The sequence below is a fragment of the Lathyrus oleraceus genome, chromosome 6, assembly GCF_024323335.1.
Source record: "Lathyrus oleraceus cultivar Zhongwan6 chromosome 6, CAAS_Psat_ZW6_1.0, whole genome shotgun sequence".
NCBI classification, from domain to species: domain Eukaryota; kingdom Viridiplantae; phylum Streptophyta; class Magnoliopsida; order Fabales; family Fabaceae; genus Lathyrus; species Lathyrus oleraceus.
This window is the reverse complement of record NC_066584.1, coordinates 278,694,457-278,704,785: the sequence shown is the minus strand read 5'-3', so window position 1 is coordinate 278,704,785 and position 10,329 is coordinate 278,694,457.

Sequence of the window (10,329 nt, the reverse complement as noted above, 5' to 3'; positions counted from 1 at the left end):
TCGATTCCTTCATTTTTGAAGAAATCCTTTCGCCACAAGTCTCTCCTTGTGTTGAGTCATTTCTCCTTTGGGATTCAACTTCACCTTGTATACCCACTTCACACCGATTTCCTTCTTGTCTTGGGGCAATTCGACAAGTGGCCAAGTGTTGTTGACTTCGATTGACTTCAATTATTCGTTTATTGCTTTCACCCACTTCGAATCTTTCAATGCCTCAGATGCATTTACTGGTTAGTTATCTGCACAGAAAGCATAGTGTACCAGCTCACCTTCTTCATTGACCATATCATCTGTGTAATCACACATTCTTGCAACCTTGCAGGCATGTGTCTTGTTCTTTGAGGTCTGCTTGGGCCTGCTACACCTCTGACTTCTTGTCAAACTTCTCTTTTGACTTCACTAGCTAGTTCATCATATAATATTCTCACTGAATCCTTCCTAACATTCTCAGTCCAATCCCATTCCTTAAGCTCATCTATAATCATGTCCCTGTTGATCACCATTTGCTTGTTCACTAGGGCGAATAACTTGTATCCTTAAGTCGAATGATATCCTATCAATATCATATGACTCGACTTATCATCAAGTTTTCTTCTCAACTGATCAGACACATATCTATGTGCTATAGATCCAAACACCTTCAGATGACTCAAGCTAGACTTGACACTAGACCAACATTCTTTTGGCGTGATTCCTTCTAGCTTCTTCATCAGACATCTATTCATGATATATGTTGTAGTCGACACATCTTCTCCCCATAATTCTTTGGGTAGATGCTTGCCTTTCAACATACTTCTCACCATATTCATGATAGTTTTATTCTTCCTTTCTGCGACTCCATTCTGCTGTTGAGTGTAGGGTGGCACTACCTCATGCACAATCCCTTCTTTCACACATAATGCGTCGAAGTCTTTCGACACATATTCTCCACCACCACCAGTCCTCAGAATCTTGATCTTTAGTCCGCTTTGTCTTTCGACCATAGATTTAAACTTGGCAAATACCTCAATCATTTCAGTTTTCTTCTTGATCAGGTAACCCCACAATTTTCGACTGAAATCATCTATGAGTGTAACAAAGTATTTGTCACCTCTAATCGAATCCACCCGGATAGGACCACACACATCAGAGCATATGACTTCAAGAATTACCTTCGATATGCTTCCTGCATCCTTACTGAAGTTGTTCTTGTGTTGCTTCGCCTGCACACATTCTTCACACACTTTGTTTGGAATGTCGATTTCTGGTAATCCTGAAACCATATTTCTTATCTTCAAATCTCTGATGTCTTTGAAATTGAGATGACCAAGTCTATAATTCCATATATATATTCATCTCTGCTGGCTACTATTGCAAGGCACTTATGCTCCATCACATTTAGCTCAATCTTGAAGGTTCTATTCTGAGACATTAGAGCCTTCAAGGTCAACCTTCCATTTGAGTCGAGAACTCTCATCATATTGTCTTTGATCGACACCTTTTAGTTCTTTTCGACTAACTGCCCTATGCTGAGAAAATTTCTCTTCATGCCTGGTATGAATAACACATTTGAAATTACTGACCTCTTACCATCTTTCCTCATAATCAGAACATCACCAACACCTTCAGCTGCTAGAGTATTATCATTTGCAAATTTCACCATGCTCTTGATTGAGGGTTTTATGTTGACAAACCAATTTTTCCTTTCAGACATGTGTGATGAATATCTTGATTCCAAGTACCACTGGTCCTCGAATCTCTTTTCATCTCTCGTTGTAACCATCAGCAACATCTCTTCTTCTTCATGTTTCGCCAGCTTTGCATAAGTTTCTTGATTCTTCTGCTTTTCTGGACAGTCACTAGAATAGTGGCCATGCTTATGACAATTGTAACATTAAATGTGACTCTTGTCTGACTTTTGACCATCACCTCTTCCTCTACCTGCAGGACCACCTCTTTGGTTGTCTTGGTTCCAGGTTTTTCTCTGATTCGACCGATTTCCTTCTTGCTGATTTCGACCAGTCGAATTGCTGTAGCCTCATCTGCCTTTGTTGCCATTCGACTTCATTTTCCTTTCCTTTATTTTTCTGATTGCACCTGTAAATCCATATCACTCTTCGACTTTCCTACAACTCTTTTAGCCATTCTTTGTTCATGAGATTCAAGCGTCTCTTGAAGCTCTTGCTTTTTCAGTTTTGAAAAATCTTTCGACTCTTCTATGGCTACTACCACGTGGTCGAACTTTGGAGCCAACGACCTCAAGATCTTTCTAACAACAGATCTTGATTTCAACATTTCTCCACATACCTTGATTTGATTCACCAGTTTCATAACCTTAGTGAAGAAATCAGTTATGCTTTCATTATCTTCCATCTGAAGCAATTCATACGTCATTTTGTAAGTTTGTAACCTCACCTTTTTCACCTTCTATCCGCCTCCAAACGACTTCTCCAGAATTTCCTATGCTTCTTTCGCTGACTCTAAATCACTAACCTTTTCAAAGTTATTTGGATCAACATATTAATGGATTATAAAGAGAGTTTTACAATCTTTCTTTTCAATTATTTATGTGTAGCCCTTTCTTGACCCGTCGCGTTTTCTACAAGCGTACGTTGTTACTCTTTCCTTCACTAGATCCCAAAGATCTTGATAAAAAAACATAACTTTTATCTACTTGCAACAATTTTCATAATTATTATTCTCGAGAAATGAAATATTCGTTGGAAAATGCTCGTTTAGATGATTCATTGTCATCGCAATTTTCTTCCCACAGATCACTTAAACTAGAGCTCTTAATACCAAATGTTGGAAATGCACCACAACCTGTGGAGAATTTCAATCAATCTTGTTGAACAAGATTCTTATCAACCATGCAATGACAATAAAAAGAAAGAAAAGAAACGTTTGAGAAGAAGAATATTTTCTGCATAATTTTCTCTCTGCCCACAACCTGTCGAAAACTTCTTTACTCACTTTGCAACTGCAAAATTCTGTGAATACAATGTTATAAGTTCTTTCTTCTCTTTATACAAGAATCAGGGTCACTTCCTCTATTTATAGATTTATGTTAGCTTACTCCCTAAGTCAAAGCCCAAAACTATAAAAGCCCAAAATAATTAACACTACTGAAAATAGGCCTAAGTCGAAATCCTGTGTGAAATAACATGCTTCGACACTTCGACACACTAATACAACTCAACACACTAGGTGATTCGACACTTCCTTGATTCTATCGAGAAACCTGCTTCGATACAAGGAATTACAATTCAACACCTTTCACCACATATATTTAAAACAACCATGGTTATAAGTAGTGTGCTTTCCAGTTTTCTACCACAAGCACTAGATCATGGTTGTAAATAACTCACATACAATCACATCCTACCTAATAACGGTTATTTAACCGTTATTATAGGTCTTTCGCAACCGTGATTATAGGTGTTTTTTCGTAGTAGTTAAATGAAAAATAAGAATATTAATAAGGTGAAAATATCAAAATACAACAAATAATGTCCTAAAGCACAAGGAGTGTCGAGACTACAACAAAACAAAAAAAAATATTTTGCAAACAATTATTCTTATCCATATCCAATTTTAGTTAAAGTAGTCGTAAAGATATCATATTTGATATGGAGGTAAGAATATATAGTTTGCCTATATGATAATGTGGGTTGAAAGGTTTATTAAATAAACTTGATCACAATCTAATGGAGATGTATTTGTGGATGTGTCCCAATAAAAATAATAGACACATATTTTATAACACTTTGTAGGAGAAAAAAGACGGTACATCTCTAAAGGAGCTCATGGAAGTGATGTAGAACTTGAAGAAATTCAAGTACCATAAAATTACATATCATTATGATAATGGAACATGAACCAATTCAACAATTAAGTTATTGTTAGATCACTGGTTCATGTGGCCCGAGATCTAAAGAATATCATAAACGTTCTTAATTCTAAGAAGATATTAGATTTCATAGTCTTATAAAAATTCCACATACACAAATTATATATTGATATGAGTTGTGTCATCTAAATGGGAAATACACATAAGATGAAAGTGGGTCTTATAGAAGATTGACATGGATGATATTTTAAATATCTTTAAGATATGATTGATTGTAGAGAGTTTCATGCAAAATCATAACGTAAATTATGATGAAATTTTCACTTTAATCATAATGTTATTTTTTGATTAAAATTTATATGATATGAAAAATGAGGTCATATTCCTTAATTGGAATGATCTCGTGTACGTATGTGACACATATAAATAATTTCCTAAACCTAAAGGATGCTAGAATAATATACAAGTTATCTAAATCCATTATGGATTAGTGAAAACTTCTTAGAGTTAAATTATTTTATAATTAAGTTTTACAAAAAGTTAGATTAATAAATGTCGTGTTTAAGTATTGTACACACAAGGAGGTTAGTGTGAGTATTTGCAGTAATCTAGTACTTTATGTATGTGACAGGGTTAAGGAAATAGTTTTGATAAAATTCTTAGCCGAGATTTCCTAAAAGATTATAAATCAGAATCTATAGAGATAGATTATACAACTTGACCTTAGGCTAGGTACATATACTGACAAAGTGTTAAGACGCCTAATATGCATACTCTCACATTCAGATTATTGCATGATATTTTATTTAATAAATAATGCCTTACCTCATTAGATGAGAATAAGAAAAAATGATAAAAATTGATATGCTTTGGTGATTAGATCAATCATGTACACCATAATATGTATTGCAATAGATGCATCATATGCTTGTTGCATTTGGAGAAAAAGTAAGTTTTACAATTATTATATCCATGGAGACTGGTAGTTGTAAAGATAGAGTAATCATGAATTATTATTCTATTAAGAAAATGGTTTTGTGTTTGTTGTGATGCGGAAATATAAATAACATAAAACAAGTAGTAGAAAGTAAAGTTGGAGATGTCAGTGTTAACACTGAGAATGTTTATTGGGGATAGATTTCATCATTATGTATCTATCATGCACACCATAGGTCAATAATATGCTCATCTACTCAGCATATAATACTACCATGTAATTACGCAAGGTTCATGCCACTGATATTTTTATTGAAGACAAAGATTAAGATCAGTGTAAAGCTTTTATGCAATGGAAGCAAAACATCTTATGGCTAGAGGATCTATTTTCAAGTGAAGAATTCAAGAATAATATATGTAATTCAAAGTACATATTGTAAATTCATTATTGGTACTTTCAATTGCTCATGAGAACCATTCTTCTTCATCTTGAAACTCTAGAATATGCATTAAAACATATTTCAAAGTGTTAAAGTCTTTAAAAAAAATTCAAAAAGTCATTTTTTGTGTGCAAGTTTTCAAATTTGTAGTCAAATACATACTAGGTGTGGTTGAATACAGTTGCTCATAAAAGTAAATTATGGGCAATCTGTAGTTGAATACAATAGTGCCGTAGTCGACTATAAATGTTAAACAGAAGCAAAAATTGACACATCTGTAGTTGAATACGACCATCCGTATTTGAATACAAGCTAAAAAGTTTTCAATTTTTTTAACACTAGAAAGCTTGTATTTGAATATACATATGATGCAGTCAAATATAAGCTTGAAACAATGCAATTTTTCATGTTGTAACTGTGCCAAATCAGTGAATTTTTTCATGGAATGTTTGTGAACGATTGCCACTAATTGAAAGGGTGTTCTAGGTAGTATAAATAGCCCTGAGTTCCACTGATCATAGTTACCTCTTTGTCAAATTTAAACACCAATCCAACTTACTGTTTTTCAAGTGCATATTTGAAAGTTTCATATCATTTTAGAGAGTTCTCTGTATATCTTTGAGCATTTGAAATCATCTTTAGTGGATTGTAATTATGTACAAAGGGAAGAACACTCATCATAATATATCTCTTGATTATAGTTAAGAAAAGTTGTATATCTTGATTCACACGTTGTTAAGTTTGTAAGAAGAAAGTGGTTTTCTTTCTTTGTTGTTGCATTCTAAGATAGTGGGGTGTTGTATTAGTGTGTTTGTTAGAAGATTGTAATAGAAGTATTAGGGCGAGACTTGTGCAAAGATCTAACAATATTGAAAATCTCTTACGGTGTGTAAGGGGACTAGACTACTCTAGGATTGCGAGAGGAACTAATATAATTCCTTGTGTCTTTTATTTTTCTATATTTTAATGCTTTATCACTATACTCAAACCAGAAAAATAAATCAGTAGTGTATCTAAAACCATAATTTTTTAAATCACCTAATTCACACCCTCCCGCCTTAGGTGCAACTCTGATCTTAAAATTGGCATCAAAGCACGTAATAGGTAACTTTCTCATTAGATTTAGAAGATGGATTCCCCAATTCCGATTTTTAGAAATGGTGGTAGTAACAATAAGCATCCTTTGTCGTGCACCACTTTAGCTTCTCCTTTCATATCTTAAGGCATATAGTTTATTTTGTTAGTTAAGTTGTAAAACTTTTTTCCAAGATATTAATTCTTTAAGCTTGAGAATAAAATGTTTATGTTTCTTGTATTCTAAACTAATGCCATCATAAATATTAATGTTGAATCTTTGTGTACACCACTCTATGTTTCAGTAACTTGGCGTAGTTATTGGTTTATCTTAGTCGAGTTGTAAATTCAAAAATCAATGGAGTTGTTATTGAACTTGATCATTGGGGGTTAGTGATTGAAGAAAGTAAGAGGGACTCTTATATTTAAGAGGAGTCCTTAATAGAAAGTAACTAGGATTAGGAAGAGGCATTTAACATCATGGAATTGATGTTCATAGATGACTAAGTGTACTAATTTGAAGTAGTAAATTTACTTTTTTGGGTAGAGTGCCCCTAGATGTAGGTGTGGTTTCACTGAATTGGGTTATCAATTGCTTTTGTTCTTTATTTCTTTTCTGCTTCATCATCTTGTATAAGTTAAACTATCATAACATGGTAATTTAAACTGGTTTTTATTCTGGTATAAAATGTCCCAGATATCGTGTTTGACATGTGTCCCAATAATCTATTACATGTTACAAACCAATTGGACAAGTTGTCTCAGACATCTGGTTCAAGATTTGTCCTCATGAGAATAAAATGTTCACCATAACCAGCCAAAGTTGAATTTCCAATTGTAACAAAACCCAAGCCTTTACAATAAATTGTTAAAAATATAAATCTTAATGGAATACAATTTCTAAAAAGCAATGAAGACCAATCTAATCATGTAATTAACTATAAAAATTAAAAAAAGAGAGAGAGAGAGAGAGAGAGAGAGAGAGAGAGAGAGTACACATATATTTATACTAGTTCGGTGTGTTCCTCCTTGCTTTTCACCTACTTTAGTCTCCAAGTCCATTGAATTTTTTTTGGTCTTTCACTATGATTTGTGACAAAAATTACAAGAGTTCGTACAATCACAAAATCCAAATTAATGCTGAAAATATAAAATTCTTCTTCTAGATCTTTGACTTGTACATAGTCTACGAATTGAACTTTTTTGGGAAATCTTCACGAGAAATCGCTTCTTGAATCTTCCAGCCCCAATAACCTTTTCCTAGGTCTTCGATTTACAACAATCTTTACTCGATTCCATTGGTATCTTGAACATTGGTATATCAGAAGATTGAGAAGAAATCCTACCTCGTCTATAGGCTTCCACACAACACTACCAAGGCTAACCTAGAGAGAAGAACATCCTTCTTCTCCACTAAAATTGCTAAAACCAGCAACAACACCCCATGCGTTGCAAATCTCGAAAATCTTAACCAAATCTTTAAAGAAATGTTAAATTCAGAATGAATCTCCATAACAATCACTAATAATTGAAAATAAGATTTAGATCCATACAACAATGGAGAAAGAATGAGGTTGAAGATGAAAGAAATCATTTGCAAGTGTTCATAATGATTCAAAGCTCATTTGGAAATGTGAAAGAACGATTGATTTGCGAGTTCTCAAATCAATATTGGAAGTATGTGTTTTCTAACATTATGAAGGTTTTGATAGAAAAATGATTTTATAGGTGTTGGATATGTAGCATAAAAATGAGTGAAAATGATGTTTGATTCGAGTAACAAGCAAAAATTATGATTTGAGTAAAAGAGAAACGTGATTAGAATCAATACATGAAACATATGAGAAACCCATATTTATTATTTGAGTCATGATTCAAGTCATGATTCGATTCATGAATATGTATAATTCGAATCACACAAGGCAAAGGAAAAACATGGAAATGCAGTCCTTCATGATTCTAATCAAGTGTAACTCATGATTTGAATCAAATGGTGATATGACTCGAATCAAGTACAAGCTATAATTCAAATCATGATAACTTTCAGTAAACCCTGCACTCTTTGTTTCAATTTATTCAAGTCATAGAATATGTGATTTGAATCACACACTTAGAATCTCAATTTTTTTGTTGTAATTTCGAAGATGTTTTGAGATTCTACCAATGTCATGACTTGAACCAAACTCAAATATAGTTCCTGATTCAAAAAATTGAAAAATTAATTTAAAGCATGTCGCTCAAGGCCGACCATTTGCAAGTGGAGTATGAGCTACAATGCTGGCCCCAAATTCTAAGGGCCCACTTATTTTTTAATTACCAATGCAATACATTTTACGCATGTTTTTATAAAAACAAGTGAAAAATCATAATTTGTTTCAAAATTTATTTTACATTTGTTTTTTAAAACCAGGTGTAAAATCATAATTTATTTTCAAAATCTATGATTTTATACTGATTTTTTTTCAAAAATTTGGTAAAAAATCATATTCCTTTAGGTCTAATTTTTAAATTAGAATAGGGCCCCCAGATGGGTCGGCCCTGATGCCGCTTATACTATAATTAAACACTTTGATTAATGCATGCTAAAAATAGATTTAAACATAATCTAAAGATGTGTAACTAATGAGAAGACTCAATCATATAAAACTACAACCCAAAAGCTTAAGAGACAAGCAACAAAATCGTAATCGTTAAAGTAGAAGAAACATGCAACTTCAATGACATATATTTAATTGTCTCGGATGCACTGCTATCTTTAGAAACCCTTTCATTAAACCAATTTATGAAATTTTTGTTATGCTCCGTCAACATCAAGTTTTCACTCATGCGGGGGAATTTTTCCTTGATAAGACTTTTGTGAACGGACAAGTAAGGTTGAACTTCAAAACCATTATTCAATATATACAAATGTGTTTGAAGAACTACATCTCAATCCACTATTTTAACATTTAAACCTTGAGTACCTCTATCTCCATATCTTTCATCACGACGAGACTCAGTAATTCCTATAGAGTTTGATTCTGATAAATAATTTGAACAAAACTCAATAGCTTCTTTTCTGATGTATCGTTCAACGATCAAAGCTTATGGATGATGATGATTCTTCGTATAACCTTTAAATATCCTCAAGTATCGCTCTACTGGATACATCCACCTTAAATAAACTATACCAAATAATCTAATCTCCCTAACTAGATAAAGAATTAAGTGAACCATAATGTCAAAAGATGATTGAGGGAAATATATCTCTAACTGACACAAGATAATCACAACCTCATTTTCTAACTCATATAAATTTCCAAGATCAATGAATTTACTACATATAATATTGAAGAATAAGCATAATCTGGTTATCTTTACCCTTACACTTTTTAGTAAAATGCCACAGATAGCCACTAGTAGAAGTTGTTGCAAGAAGGCATGACAATCATGAGATTTTAAGCCAAATTATTTGAGATCTTTCATTGAAACAAGTTTCTTCACATTTGATGAGTACCCTTGGGGAACTTTGATATCCTGCAAACAATCGCAAAAACTTTTTTCTTTTCTTTTTTAGATAGAGTGTGACATGATGGGGGCAAATATGTTATATTTCCTCCCTGGTTAAAGGCTTTGAAGCGATATCAAACACACGCTCTCCGTTAAAAGCCTTCACCAATCTACGATATGGATGATTGGGTATTATAAATTTTTAGTGCCCAAGGTAAACAATCTTTCTTCCATTTTATATTAGGTGGGAGCATGTATCATCTTCACATATAGGACACACTTTATGTCCTTTAACGTTATACCCAGACAAATTACTATATGCAGGAAAGTCATTAATTATGCAAAACAACATGACACATATATTAAAATTATCATCTGTATACACATCATCAACATCAACGTCTTCCTCCCAGAAAACTCTTAAATCTTTAATCAATGGATTTAAATAAACATCTGTCTTTTTTGGGTTGTTTTGGACACGAAATTATCATTGATAACATCATTTATTTTCACTTCATGCACAACCACAAAGATAGGTTGTAAATTATGAGAAGAATATCC